The sequence below is a fragment of the Amblyomma mixtum genome, chromosome 10 (genome assembly GCF_055824585.1).
Source record: "Amblyomma mixtum isolate Tamu chromosome 10, ASM5582458v1, whole genome shotgun sequence".
NCBI classification, from domain to species: Eukaryota; Metazoa; Arthropoda; class Arachnida; order Ixodida; family Ixodidae; genus Amblyomma; species Amblyomma mixtum.
Genome location: NC_143021.1, coordinates 12591982 through 12607396, shown reverse-complemented (window position 1 = coordinate 12607396; position 15415 = coordinate 12591982). Strand labels below are relative to the sequence as shown.

General features: G+C 45.0%; 1 long non-coding RNA gene across 4 annotated transcripts; it reads right to left on the bottom strand.

Moving 5' to 3' along the window:
- Positions 1-2821: 2821 nt before the first annotated feature.
- LOC149325157 (uncharacterized) lies at positions 2822-4594 on the bottom strand. Of its 4 annotated transcripts, none has more exons than XR_016286465.1 (4): positions 4108-4594; positions 3742-3798; positions 3488-3629; positions 2822-3349 (listed from the first exon to the last, which is right to left on the bottom strand). It is a non-coding gene; the product is annotated as an uncharacterized LOC149325157 (long non-coding RNA). The 4 variants fall into 4 exon arrangements; XR_016286463.1 differs by having other exon boundaries at positions 3742-3930; positions 4108-4583; XR_016286466.1 differs by having other exon boundaries at positions 3523-3629; positions 3742-3930; positions 4108-4583.
- Positions 4595-15415: the final 10821 nt, after the last annotated feature.

Genomic DNA, 15415 nt, shown 5'->3' with positions numbered 1-15415 from the left:
TTGAATTGAATTGGCTTTTTATTTGCAGGAAACAATACAGATGAATCCCTGCGGGTGGCGTAAGGCTAAAGGCTTGGAAGCCTGACGAGGCCTTAGCCCCCTCACATCAGTTAGCAGCCTGCAGCAGCAGACACACATTTTCTGAATTTAAGCGTGTACGCGGTTGCAATAGGATAACATACATGTTCACGCTTTTCAATTACAACACAATGAATACGAGAAATACACAGTACAATGCAGCAATATAACTAAAGTGCAGTTCAAAAGTTTTGAGCAGGAATGACGGTACATAAGCATCCATGTACACATGAAAAGAAACTAAGCCATAACTTGCGTACGTTGCGTACAAACTGCAAGTTTCTAATAACACAATTGAACAGAAGTGAGTATTAGCGTATATCACAGTCTAACAAAGAGCAGTACAAAAGGGAAACAAAAGAACAAAATTAGAATAATAGTTGCACATGCATGATAACCATGTAGAAGATGTTTACTGCATTTGTAATGCGTTTATGGTTCTAAAATTATATTTGAGGAAAATAGGAATGCTCGATAATTTCGTTTGAAGGCTCTGAATGGTTGGCTGAAGTCAACATAACATTCGTGTATGTTAAGCAGTCTAACTATTTGATAGTCCATAGCCTGTTTGCCATAGTTCGTTCTGAATGGTTGTACCTTTCTCTTACGATTCCTGATTGCATATCTCATGGAGGCATGCTGGACGTTATCGGCATATAGCTGTTTTTTGTATATTAGTTGCATTATCCGGAAATTGTACACTTTTTTAACTGGAAGGGTATTATGTTTGAAGAAAAGTGGTTGCGTAGGCAAGTTTCTTACTTGACCTTTGTAATTCTCTAATATCCGAACTACGCTCTTCTGCAGAACGAATATTCTCTCATAATTCCCTTTGGTGGTCGTACCCCATACTAGTATACCATAGAGCAGTTTGGAATAGAATAAAGTGTAGTACATTGATCTCTTCAGCCAAAGAGGTAAGATATGGGCTACTTTACTTAAACATCCTACAGAACGCGCGAGTTCCGAAATTAAATGATCTACATGATAAGTCCATGACAAATGTTCGTGAAACCATATTCCAAGAAACTTTTGCGTCTGCACTTTCTCCAAGTAATGGTCTTCAAACTTAATATTGATATTATCACATGCATTCTTATTGATGGGTCTGAATACTATGCATTTAGTTTTTTGCGCATTGAGCTGCAACTTATTTTTTTCTAGCCACCGGGACAGTTCTAGCCGATAATCATTACCTTCTTCTGGCGGAAATAAAGTTTCTTCACTCACTCACATTACCTTCATTTCTTATTTCTTGGATGGTTGTGCCTGTAAAAAATATACTTGTGTCATCAGCAAACAACGTGATTTCAGGTGTGTGTTTTAGCTCAGTGATATCATTAATGTATAACAGAAACAGTACTGGCCCCAGTATCGAACCTTGTGGGACACCTGCTTTTATAAGTAGTTTCTGGGAACATACGTTGTTCAAGGTAACGTACTGTTGCCTCATTGACAAGAAACTCTGGAAAAGATTTAAGGTAATGCATCTAATGCCACATCTGTTCCATTTACTAAGCATGATATCGTGATTCACCGAATCAAAGGCTTTCCGTAAATCGAGGAAGACACCTAGGGTATACAGCCTCCTGTCAAGATTGTTAATAATATGAGTTTTAACTTTTACAAGGGCTTCTTCTGTCGTCTTGTTTTTTTTTGAAAACCATATTGGGATGGCGAAAGTATATTGCCACGTATCATTGTAGTGTTTGTTCGTTCACGCTCAAGGCTGCAGGAAAGGGTTGTTATCACTTTTGTTCGTGACGCGAGAAGCGACCAGACTAATCTCGATTGATCGCAGCCATGAAAGGCTGCATCTAGGTTTTTCTAGATTACTGTAGATGATCTTGTCCTGTTATCTGGAAGTTTCCTTGCCGCCTTTAAATTGAGCGATGCCGCGAGCGGCGGACATTCGTAGTTCGACGATTGACGAACACGCTTGTTGCTTACGCCGCCACCGAGTGAGTCAGTTCTTTTGCGGGCGCAAGTCAGCCCAAATAAAGAGCTTCGTTTGCAAGTATTTCTGGTGTCTTCCTGACCGCTGGACTGCCGTCACTACAACGTGACATCTGGTGGAGGTGCTGGCCCACGAAACACAAAAAGCGCTAATAGACGTCTAAAAAAAGTCTCGTAAAAAAAAGCTTGACATCTAGAAGAAGTTTCACCTAAGCAGTTTTTTAGACTTAGACGTTTACTAGCCCTCTATTAGCTCTGCTAACGCTACGCTTGTATACGGCTAGAAAACTTCTGAGGTAGAACTGTTGTAGAATTTTTTTAGACGTTCCTTTTTTTTCCGAAATGGGTGCCTGTATTATTTTACGCATTTCAAGACTGATTTTAGTGCTGCTTTTAAACCCTCTAAAGCTTTAAAAATGTTATAGTTCATTTTTCTGGTATACACCACTCAAAAATGAACTCAAAACTGATTTGCAATGACCCGAACAATGAGCCCACATTACAAGGGATGTATGGCTGTAGTAATGAGCCATAAATGTATGTGCTAGCACACTTTCAGTCACTGCGTTACTCTTTATTGAATCCAGTGCATACACCCACACAAAAAAAGAAAGGGACCAGGAAATTAATGCTAGAAGCCATGGAGCGGTAAGCACTTGGATGGCGGGATGTGGACGACACTGAAGAGCTCGCTAGGTGCTCCAAAAATCGCTTTTCTTGCAAGGAGGATGCCAACTAGACGGTAACAAGGGGAAGTCAAATCCAGCTATGTTCAGCAGCCTGCAGAAGTGAAAAATATTAGAGTAACCAAAAGCACAGTCAGTCAGGTGCATGTAGAATGGCCAATGAGGAGTCGGAAGCAAATAAGACCAGGAAATGGCAAGGAGTGACAGCACAGGCAATAAAATAAGCTAATTAAAAACATAGATGCATATGATGTCACTGCAAGCGGCATTTCAGCAGAGTGCTACGGCTCACCATAAACTCAAGAAGTCAATCACTGTGGAGGCCTTTAACAGAAGCAAAATCCAAACAGCGTGCATGGACACTGAAAGCCAAGCAGTCAATAGCAAGTGCACTGCCTTACTGTGATGCACACTGTACTCATAGAACCTCCTAAGCGGCATCTTGCAAACAGGCTTTCTCTTACCTGCAAGATGTGGCTGAATCAAAAGTGGTTGATGTTTGACATCTTGCACCGTCGCATGAAAACATAGCAGAGATGCTGCTGTCCTGGTAATGCCTGCATCACTTCAGTAAACACCAGAGATGTGTTAAATCTTGGACCTTAACTTGACAGCCACACAGGGCACATCTGAGAGATAAGACAAATAAAAGTGCGTGTGTATAAGGTTTGTAACACTGCATTGCCAAAGAAGCCCTTTCTAATCTGTACGATGAAGCTCAAACAGTGGGCAAGAGATTGCTTACACCACTGCAAGAGATTGCTGACACCACTGCACAAGAAGCATTAGTCCAGATTCCCACCTCAGAACTGAAACAATCTCCAGGCCAAGTCGTCTAGTACAAGGTGCTGCTATTAATTTGCGTGAAACTAGACCAGGTCCTTGCTCCTCCGGCCAACAGTTGGAGTTCTAAAGGACAAACAAATAATGGGGCTTGTGGAATGAACATTAGCAAAGAGCCTAGACCTATACAAGAAATCATGAAGTGAAAGAAAAGGAAGGTGTTGCAAAGCGTGCTTACCAAAACTTGAGAAGTTGAGCAGGCAAGGAGGTCCTCTGAAAACCACTGTTGAACAGCCTGTACCCAAAACGAAATGTACACAGTGAAGTAGGGACAACGCCAGCTGTGCACGGTGCAATGGTTTTCCGAAAAATAAAAGCTGCCATGCCTGCAAAGAGCCGTAGTACTTCACTGCACTGTCAAAACAGCCTGCACACATACAGAGCAATGCCCTGTTTTAATACATTCAACGCTGCACTTTGGTATGTAAAACACTGGCTGATACTGTTTTGTGATTTGTAAACCAAAGGTTCAATCAGGCGCGTTAGTGGCTTAGCCGGCAAAGCCGACACTTTCACCACAGAAGAGATATGGAAGGTTACTTACTTTTGCGGAAAACGAGGCTCACATCTCAGTGCAACACTGGTAGTAAACGATACCGCAGAAAAAGAGGAAAATGCAAACTGCAGCGGCGTGAAGTGCCAACCAGCGCGGAAAAAAGTGCGCAGCGAAACGTACTACAACGTGCGCAGCATCCGCTTCGCGCGCGTAGCTATCGCTAGCCTCTGCAACGCCAAATGACCAAATGAAGTACTAAATTTCTAAACGTAAAAATAAACAAATCATCAAAGAACCAAAAAACAAATTGAATCTAATACTTTCATGTAAAACTAAGCACTTGCAGCTTCCACTAAGATTTTTTTCTGCTTTAAACGGCTAAAACCACTTTGGCAAACTATCCTGCATCGCCACCGTGCGGAGCGACACCAAGCAGCAAGCTGCGGCGTGACTCAAGAAAGATTGGCTCCAAGATACGCCGCCACGAAAAGATAGCGCGCGGGTGATCTGCGCGATAAACCGCGCGAGCGAGCCCGGCGAAGGCGGCGGGAAGGCGGCGAAGGCAGCGTGCGCTGCGCACATGGCTGCGCATGTCAATGCGCATGCTGCCGCCAGCTCGCCGAGGCGTAACAGAGGCGTTCGCAACATGAAGCAAATTTTTTCACTCGCGTCGGCTTTCAGGGCAATTATATGTTACCTAAATCCAGCCTTACGAGTGGAGGGTTAGCTGCACTCGATGTGGAACGTGATTCGGGCTCCGTAGGAGAAAACGCGCTTTCTGTGTTCGAATACAAAGAGCGGTCTTTGCACCGGCGCGCCTGCTCTTCGAAACGTCAAGCAGGCGAACCATCTAATTTATGTGCCGTGATTTACAGCATGTTTAATCCACGGTGGCAACTCTCTGCTGATTACTGGCGCATCTCCTTGACGTGGTCTCAAGTTCCACGTGTTAGAAACAAGTCTAGAAAACATCTGACTACAGATGTTTCACAGAAGTTTCACAGCAAACGTCTGACTGCAGATGTTTAAGAAACGTCGCAGAGGAAACTTCTTCCTGTCGACATCTATGAGACGTTTGAACACAGCGCACGACGTTTGTAGTCATTTGAAGCTGTTCTGAGACGTTCGTAAGACGTTTTGTGTTTCGTGGGGGGTGCCTTTCATGTTCCGGACACCCCCAACAAGTCGTGACGCCAGCCCTCTGAGTCATCTACCGCAGCACCTGAGTCCAGTCCACCGCGCAAGCCGACGCCTGCAAGCGGACGCACCTGAGTTCGGGACCCTGCCGGACCCTACCCGGAAGCGAAAGCAAGTACCAACGTCCATCATGACCTTGCCCCCGACGACCACTCCAATCATTCTGCAGCAGCCCCGGGTGCCACCAACCTTCGACGCTTCGCCTGGCGCCGACCCCGAGGAATGGCTGGAGCAGTTCGACCGTGTGGCTGTCTTCAACAACTGGGACGATGCCATGAAATTTAGGTACGTCTTCTTCGCCCTGGAGGACCAGCAAGTGTCTGGTTCGAGAATGAGGAAGCCAGCCTTGCCAACTGGGAAACCTTCAAGGAACAGCTTCTGAAGACCTTCACAAACGTCGTGCGAAAGGAGAGAGCCCAGTAGCTGCTACAGTCTCGCATACAACACCCAAACGAGACCGTTGCAGTGTATACTGAGGAGATGAAGCGTCTCTTCCGGCGTGCCGACATGAACATGAAGGAAGAAGAGAAGGTGAAGTTGCTCATGCGAGGAGTTAAAGAGCAACTCTTTGCCGGCCTCGTCCGCAACCCACCGAAAACCGTCGCGGAATTCGTAGAAGAGGCATCCACAATGGAAAAAACCCTTGACGCCCGAGCCTGCCAATATGACCGCCAGCAGCGCGTCTTCTCAGCAAACTGCCTGGACACCGTTAACAACGATAACTTGCGGGAGGTTATCCGTCAAGTTGTGCGAGAAGAGCTCCAACGATTGCTGCCAACGGGAACACAGCCGCAACTTTCATCGCTCACTGACGTCATCCGGGACGAGGTTCAACAGGCCTTGGGTGTGACGCCGACACCCACGCAGCCACTGCAGCCCGCAGCCATGACTTACGCCGCAGCTGTGCGCCGCCCTGCCCCTCGACGCCAGGACCCAAGCCCCTATCGCCCTCAGCCAGCTGCGTTGGACCGCCGCCCACTCGCCCCAACCCGCCCGTCCTACGACGACGACGAACCCTACGACAACGACGAACCCTACGAGAACGACGAACCCTACGACAACGACGAACCCTACGCCGACGACGACCCCTACGCCGACGACGACCCCTACGCCGACGACGACCCCTACGCCGACGATGACCCCTACGACGACGACGACCCCTACGACGACGACGACCCCTACGACGACGACGACCCCTACGAAGACGACGACCCCTACGCCGACGACGACCCCTACGCCGACGACGACCCCTACGCCGACGACGACCCCTACGACGACGACGACTACTACGGCGACTACTACGGCGACTACTACGGCGACTACTACGACGACAAATACGACGACAAATACGACGACAAATACGACGACAACACCGACGACAACACCGACGACGACGACGACACGGCCAGACTTAAAGCTTTTACCGCTTCCCTTACACCTTATTAGGAACGCTAAAGGACTCGAAGTTCTCGAAGCATTCTCCGTGTTTAATTTCATTATAAAGCATCGAGACGATGCTTCTTTGGAAGGGGGGTAATGCCACGTATCATTGTAGTGTTTGTTCGTTCACGCTCAAGGCTGCAGGAAAGGGTTGTTATCACTTTTGTTCGTGACGCGAGAAGCGACCAGACTAATCTCGATTGATCGCAGCCATGAAAGGCTGCATCTAGGTTTTTCTAGATTACTGTAGATGATCTTGTCCTGTTATCTGGAAGTTTCCTTGCCGCCTTTAAATTGACCGATGCCGCGAGCGGCGGACATTCGTAGTTCGACGATTGACGAACACGCTTGTTGCTTACGCCGCCACCGAGTGAGTCAGTTCTTTTGCGGGCGCAAGTCAGCCCAAATAAAGAGCTAAAGAGCTTCGTTTGCAAGTATTTCTGGTGTCTTCCTGACCGCTGGACTGCCGTCACTACAACGTGACAATATTGTATTTGTTAAGGTATGTTATAAGGCGCTTGTGAATGCACTTTTCATAAGTTTTTGAAAATGCGGGCAGGACTGAAATTGGTCACTAATTTGAGATATCATTTGTAGAACCACCCTTATGAACGGGGACTACTTTCGCCACCTTCAGTTTCTGTGGCAAGATTCAAGTCAGAAACGATAGGTTTATTAGGAAGGCAAGTATTGGACTAATTACAGACGAGACTTCCTTTATTGGCGCTACCTTAATTTCGTCATATCCACTCGAAGCAGTGGCTTTTAATTCCTTTATAAATCTGGCGACCTCAGCTGGAGTAACATCAAACAGCACAAGAGAATTAATTTGACTAGTTTCATCATGGTTACAGCCATTTTCAACCTGGCCTGTTGCGGGCATTGCTGCATGCACAAAGTATTCATATATCACGCCCGCTAAGGGTTTACCTTCGAAAACGATGTTATTTATTTTCATTTGTTGAGGTGCACTGCTAGCTTGATCTTTCCCTGTTAAGAAATTAAATTCTTTCCATATTTTTCTTGGGTCCGATCTTATTCGGGAGAATAGTGACTCATAGTAGTCTTTTTTTTTTGCTTTCTTTACGTCGCTTTTTAATTTGTTCCGAAAGCGCCTAAACTCATGGAATAAGCCATAATCTTTACTGGCAAGAAATTTATGAAACATTGTGTTCTTTTGTTTTATTCTTTTATAAAGCCCTGCACTAATCCAAGGCTTCCTAATTTTGCGTTTCTGCACTTTTGCACTTTGTAACGGAAAAGCATCATTGTAGCCGTATAGAAAGGTGTCCAGAAATAGGTCGTATGCTTTGTCTGGATTTTCTTCTGAATACACTTCAGTCCAATCTGCTTGCTCGATCAATACTCTAAACTTAGTCAGTGAGTTGTTACATATGATCCTGTGCTCAAAATTACGAGTTTTATCCTTATCTTTTCTGAATAAACATTGGGTGGCGATATAAATCACTAAGATCACATGTCAAAACCCCTGCTGTATATCCCGAGTCGTTAAGGTTTGTTATTGCGACATCTATACTTGTGGAATAGTTCCAAGTAATACGGGTAGGGCTGGAAATGGCATTCTCACAGCCATAGGACATGATGAGGTTTTTCAGGTCCCGTGCGGGTAAATCGTCCTTCAGCAGATCAATGTTCACGTCCCCCATTACAAAATATGGTTTCTTTATGACATTAAAATGCCCAAGCAATTGTTCTAAACGCGATAGGAAGTGTCGCTTAAGTCCTGTCGGGGGCCTATAAATTACAGCAAGAAGAAAAGAGTCTGTTTCTACAGCTAAGCATTCTATGTCGGCATCGCTGCTGGTGACAGCATCAACTACTTGAAAAGAGTAATGACGTTGGAGATAAACAGCCACACCCCCACCTCTGCCTCTGCCTGCCCGGTCGAGGCGAATTGGCGTATGGCTGTGGAACTGAGGAGACAAGTGTTTTGCCGTGAGCCAGGTTTCGCTGATTAAGAATGCGTCAAATTTTATTTGACACGACTTTAAGTAAGAATCTAATTCTTCGTGTTTGTTTCTTATGCTCCGGATATTTTGGTGCAGTGCTACGAAGTGGGACTTCAAGGAATGCTTATCTATGGCATGCGTATGTGTCGACATTGCCTCAGTAGGTGGATTATGCTCTGATACAGCAATCTTGGGTTACCTAAGTTAAGAGATAAGCGCTACGTCTTCAGTGCTCATGATTTTGATGACGTCCGATGTTTCATCTTTCCTGGCAAAAATTTTTCCAGAGTTCACCCACACAAACTTCCATTTTGCAGCTTTCTTCTTTGCCACGGCTGCCCCAAGAAGCTGTTTGTTTCGTCGAGTCAGGTGTTCATTGACGTAGATTGTGCTACCTGTTCCTTCGTAGCCAAGCTGAGTGGTATCGATCTTTTTTTTAGCTTTCATGAGCAAGGCGTTTCGCTTTGCGCGTGACACAAATCGAACGATGATGTTCTGTTCCTTCTCTCGCAAAGTTTTCACCCTGTGGCAGATGTCGATATCGGAATCAGCAACCTCCTCACCCACAGCTTCCCCTATCTTTTTGTCAGCCACTAGCGAGTCAAGCTCTTCGGGCTGTTATGCCGGGAAACCCGCCCGGATTCCAATTCTCGAGGCCGCAAACTTTCTGCTGCGAACGTCCCTTTGACAAGCCCTGGTGCTGCGCCGCAAGGCAATGCGCCCTAACGCTCCCTTGACAAGCCACGATGCTGCGCCGTAAGTCAGCGGGGTCGTGAGGAGAAGCATCGGCGAGCAGCGTGCCTGGACACGTCGCTGGGTGCCAGACTACGAGGCGCCGGTTTCCCTTTCCCCAGGACGCCACCGCGCGCAGCAAACTTTGAAGCGGTTGGCCCGCGCGGTCGCTGGTTGGTCCTTTCGGACTGGCGTCGAGTGCTGCCTTCGGATTGGACAGTTTTTAGTGACCGCCGTTCCTCAGGCTATATAAGCGCCACCGCTGCCGCTTGGATAGCAACTACAGCTACGGTGACAGAGTGACCTACCCACCGTGAGTCGAGTGCTGCTCACGAGTGGAGTCGGATGGTGTGACGTGCTGGTGTCTCGCTGATCGTCGCTGTGCGAGAACAGTCGCGTCGTGTAGCTCTCGGCCCCCGTGCCGATGTTGTACTGTGTAATTCCCTGTACATAGTGTATAAAGCGTTTTCTTGATCTCACCGACGCCGGACTCGGAGTCTTCGCTACCGCCAGGAGAGCTGGCAGCGCACAGCCACGAAACGGGTGGCGAGCGCTACGGGACCACCTCTATGGCACAACAGGGCACGCCCTTGATTTCCAAGTTGTAGCCTCTTTGGTATTGTTCGAGTTCTTCGATTCTTCCTTCCAGTCGCTGATTTTCAGCTTTCAGGTCTTTGTTTTCTTCTGTTAGCGCTTGTATTTCAGCCCTGAGTGCTTTAATGTCCTTTCCTATTTCTTTAACCTCGTTACAAGTGTCACTACAGTAACTTATGCTCTTTTCAAGGGCTCTCATTCAACCCGTACTTCTCTGCCGAAGTCCGCGACCATCGTAGTTAGCTCTTTTTTTCTTCCTTGTTCATGATGATACTTTGATTTTAAACGTAATGCCCCAATGATAGCACACTCTCAAGTAAACTGTCAAGTACACTGTCAAGTACACTGTCAAGTACACTGTCAAGTACACTGTCAAGTACACTGTCAAATACACTGTCCGGCAGCAATGCAGAACGAGAAAACAGGCACAGGGTAACAGGTTGACCCCCTTACCTGCGAATATTTCAGGCACAGTTTAGGCTTCCTGTCGCTCTGTGCACTGCTGCCGGACTGTGGAAATCCTGCACCTCTCGTAGTATATGTAGGCAGCAGGCGGTCCCGAAGTTCTTTTTGGCGCACTCTCCGTTGATGCCCGATTAGTTCGTCGGCAGCGAAGCTCCTCTCGGTGATGCGCGGCGCACCATGCCTGGAAGCAGCCTCTGATAGCGGCGATATCCCAGCGCCGATAATACAGACGGGTTCCTGCGAATATTTCAGGCACAGTTTAGGCTTCCTGTCGCTCTGTGCACTGCTGCCGGACTGTCTGCTTTAATCATTGCCGGACTGTCATTGCCGGACTGCCGGACTGTCTGCTTTAATGTTTAATCATTTACTTTCCGTAGTTTGTTCTGCATCTCTCAATGTTCCAGATTTCCCGACAACGTGTATCATGCGAAGGTATTCTCTTTATTAAGGAAGCTAAGGAAGAAAGGAAGTTGATGTTTTGTTTGACATCTTTTTTGTAAGTTAAGCACAGGCGGTAAGGGTAGACCTGGGTGATTTTTATAATCCCTAATTTTTCATATAAAGGCAAACTTGGGTGATCCCGTGGAACATTAAAAACATGTCGCAGCATTCGTTTCTGCAATGTAAGGACTCTTCTTAAATTTGTAGCTGTAGTACTCCCCCAGACTAAGTGGGCATAATTAATGTGAGAGTCAAATAAAGCATTGTAAAGAATGACCTTGACCTTTAATGGCAACAACTCTTTATTAATGTATGTAACTCCTACGATGCTTGAAATCTTGGAAACAACATGTTCCACGTGATCATCCCATGTCAGGTGTTCATTAAAAACTACACCAAGAGTCTTGAAGGCATAGACTATTTCTATTTTTGAGTTGCCTAACAACAAATCTGTATTAACAGAAACGTTTTTATTTTTGGGACGAAAAATTATGGCCTTAGTCTTCGACGTGTTAATTTTTAATGCATTAGCCTTACCCCAATCATTTAGCCGTGCTAATGAGTTGTTTGCTTTAGTGATCAGGTCATTAGGATTCGCAGCAGAGAAAAGCATAGTCGTATCATCGGCATAAATTATATAATTAATGTTCGGGTCGATATGTACAATGTCATTTAAATAGATATTAAATAAAAAGGGACCAAGGATACTTCCCTGAGGTACTCCTGACGTTATTGGCTTTACAACTGACGAGAAACCATTGAGGTAAACATACTGCTGACGATCATTTAAATACGATTTCAGCAGCTTTAGAACATTTCCACGTATTCCATATGCTTCTAATTTTCTAAGCAAGAGAGAATGGTTTAGAAAGCCGAATTCTTTCGTAAAGTCCACAAACACACCCAAGGCCAATTCTTTTTGCTCAAAAGCATTTAAGATGAACTCTTTTTGTTCTAGTAATGCCAGTCCTGTTGACCGGTGTTTACGGAAGCCAAACTGTGACCTGGTTAGTATGTTGTGTTTATCGCAAAAGTTACTCATTTTGAAGAGAATCACTTTTTCTAAACCCTTAGAGAAAACTGGAAGTATTGACACAGGTCTATAATTAGCAACGTCGTTCTTATCACCTTTTTTATACAACACTGTGACTTTCGCAATCTGTAATCGCTTCGGAAACACTCCCTGCAATAAGCACAGGTTAAATATGTAGGCCAAGCAAGGTGAAATAATTTCAATTACATGTTTCACAGGCTGGATTTTTATGCCATCTGCATCGCTGCTCTTGCTATTTTTTAGTCCCTTAAATACTGAAACAACTTCATCCTCTATTACAGGGCTCAAGAAAAGGGATTCCTGGTGTGCTACTTTAATATAACTGAGTGCACCATCAGTAGGACTGTCTGGGTTAAGATTGACGAAATATCTATTGAACTCGTCCGCCAAACGTGCCCCTGAGATTTGTTCCTTGCCAAGGTCGATCTTCGTAACTACGGTTTGATTCGTGCGGCGGTATAGGAGTGCGTTTAGTTTTTTCCAAATTCCATCTGTCTTGCCTGTTGAGGTCTCAAAAGAACTGCAAAAGTAATCATTTCTCGCCCACCTAATCTCTTTTTTCAGTTCGTTGCGAAATATTTTATAAGTTTTTAATACATCTAGATCACGAGTCGCTAGAAATTTAACATATAGTTTGTCCCTTGTTTTCATCTTTCGCAGAAGTTCGCTTGTCACCCACGGCTTACGTATCTTCTTTGACTTTGAAAGTATCTTCATAGGAAAACACTGATTGTATATTTTTAAAAATAGCAGAAAGAATATATTAAAAGCACTTTCAGCGTCTGTCTCATTAAACACAACACTCCAATCGACACATGAAATTTGCATTTTAAACATGGCCATGGCTGTTTCTGAAAAGTCCTGAAAATATTGCGGTACAAGTTTCTTTTTGGGAATAGTACACTTCTCTAAACACATATATATGCCAAAGTGGTCACTTATATGTGTGCACATTGTTCCGGCCTTTATATTTGTTCCATGCAAGTTTGTTATAAACAAATCAAGCAAAGTAGAAGATGTGGGAGTCACTCTTGTTGGTTCCTTAATAACATTCTTACATCCGTAAACGTTTATTAATTGTTCAAGTTTTCGTTTTAAAGGCAAATCCGCAAGCATATTAATGTTGAAATCACCGCCAATTACTACACGTAGCTTATTTTCATTTGAAAATGTCAGCAATGATTCCAAAAACACAAAAAAGTTCTGCACATTCCCAGTTGGCGGACGATATACTACGCCTATTAAATATTTTTCAACTACCAAACAAAGAACTTCATAATCTTCATGCATGCAAGTAAAGTTTGGCACTTGGTCACAAACAAGGTGTTTCTTCATCATCAAAGACACTCCTCCTCCACGAGAGGTGGTTCTGTTTAACAGATAAGTGTTGTAAGAAGGTAACTTTAGAGCATTGGCTCCATCATTATACCAGGTCTCAGTTAACATAACTACGTGAAAAGCAAAATCAAGCCTACTGAACAGTATTTCAAATTCGGCGGTTTTTTTCGTGCTGACTGGGCATTGATATGAAAGAGTTTGAAAGCATTTGCATATTCCCCTCCACAGACTTCTCGAAAGTCCGATGGGGCAATGTAATCATTTCTTGTCATTGCCATGATGCTGACTACAGGCTGGTAAAGAAAGATTAAGAGCCTATGCAATTTGCTTTAGGTCCTCCTTGCATCTCACGTGATGGGCTGTTGTTCCATCTTTCAGGCGGGGCCGCCGCGGTGGCTGAGTGGTTATGGTGCTCGGCTGCTGGCCCGAAAGACGCGGGTTCGATCCCGGCCGCGGTGGCTAGAATTTCTTTGGAGGAGAAATTCTAGAGACCCGTGTACTGTGCGATGTCAGTGCACGTTAAAGAACCCCAGGTGGTCGAAATTTCCGGAGCCCTTCACTACGGCGTCTCTCATAGCCTTAGTCGCTTTGGGACGTTAAACCCCATAAACCAAACCAAACCTTTCAGGCGGGCAAAAACTTTCCCGTTCCTATGCCAGGCATATTTGAAATTGCGTTCTTTAGCCCAGTTTCTTGTTGCCTCAAGCAAAGCCCTGTTTCTTTTAGTCACGTTTTCTTGTATGTAGCAACGCATTTTCGACTGATTGAGTGCTGCTTTCTTGCTTAGGAACTGATCCTTTAAAGCCTTCCTTGCAAAATGTACAATGATGCCTGGTATCTTATCTTTCGATGCTGGAAGCCTGTGCAGAGCGACAACGTCTTCCCTTGTTAAGTCTGGAAGGTTAAGCTCTGCTGCCACTTGATTCACTTTTGACAGCAAGTCTTCCTTATCAATGACAGAAATGCCATGAAACTCTAGATTTAATTTTCGACTTTGCCATTCGAGATCGTTTAGTTCTTGAGTTATCTGCCCTTTTTCTGATCCGCGATCTTGAGATTCAATGACATCAACTCGTTTTTTTAGCTCAGTTATCTCCTTGTCCTGTTTATTCATGTGCGCAAGAACTTCATCGTATTTATCAGACATGATTTGTACTGCATGCTCAATGTTTTCTACAGTGTCCTTCAGTGACATGAGGCTCTCTAGTTTTACATTAATACTTTGAAGCCCAAGCGCAATGTCTGAATCTTGTTCCTTTTTTGTTTTGCTGCTCTGGCTGCCCCTAGTCTTCCCAGCCTTACATGTTTGGCAGCGCCAGGCTTTCCGCCGCGATTCCCCTTTCGATTTGTAGGTTGATTCCGCTATCCCAGAACAGTTGACTTAGTGGTAAGTGCAAAAGCACTCTCCACACACCAGACCATCGTCACAACTCTCATCACAAACAGGGCAATCATCGCCCTTCGAAAGTGGCATATTGGTAGGAACGCCACCGCAAGAATAGAACAAAACACGAACTAATGAGAACAGAAATACTGATTGGCAGCAGCAGCAGCGGCAGTAATAGGGGTAATTAAGTAAATCTTATAAAAAAATTGATTCGAAGTAACCTGCAATTTGCAGAACAGACGATCAGCCCTTGTCGACACGCCGCTGCTGCTGCCAAGAAAGGTAGAAAGAGGCATCCGGTGCTCCTTTTGTACTCGTAGTGGGCGGTGCCGGGTGTCGCTTCTGTCGGTGCTGGCTTCACACGTGTCGGTGCTGATACACTTCATGCACCTCATTCGTTATTAATGAAGAAATTGTCACTGCCCCTGCTCAAATATCAAATGCATTTAATGCTTACTTTTATTCTGTCTTTGCGCGGGATAATAGCATGGTTCCATCTTTCAGTCTTCCCAATCATGATGGTTCTATCTCTGATATCATAGTTAGCACTCAGGGCATTTTAAATTTTATCTTGTGCCTTGACACAAAAAAAAATGCGGTAGACTGGACTGTATCCCACACCTTCCTTGCACGTTATTCCCTTTGGTCATCTCGATATCTCTCAATTTATGTTTCAAAAATCTCTTTCTACTGGCATTGCCCCTTCCTCATGGAACCTCGCCAATGTACTCCCGCTGT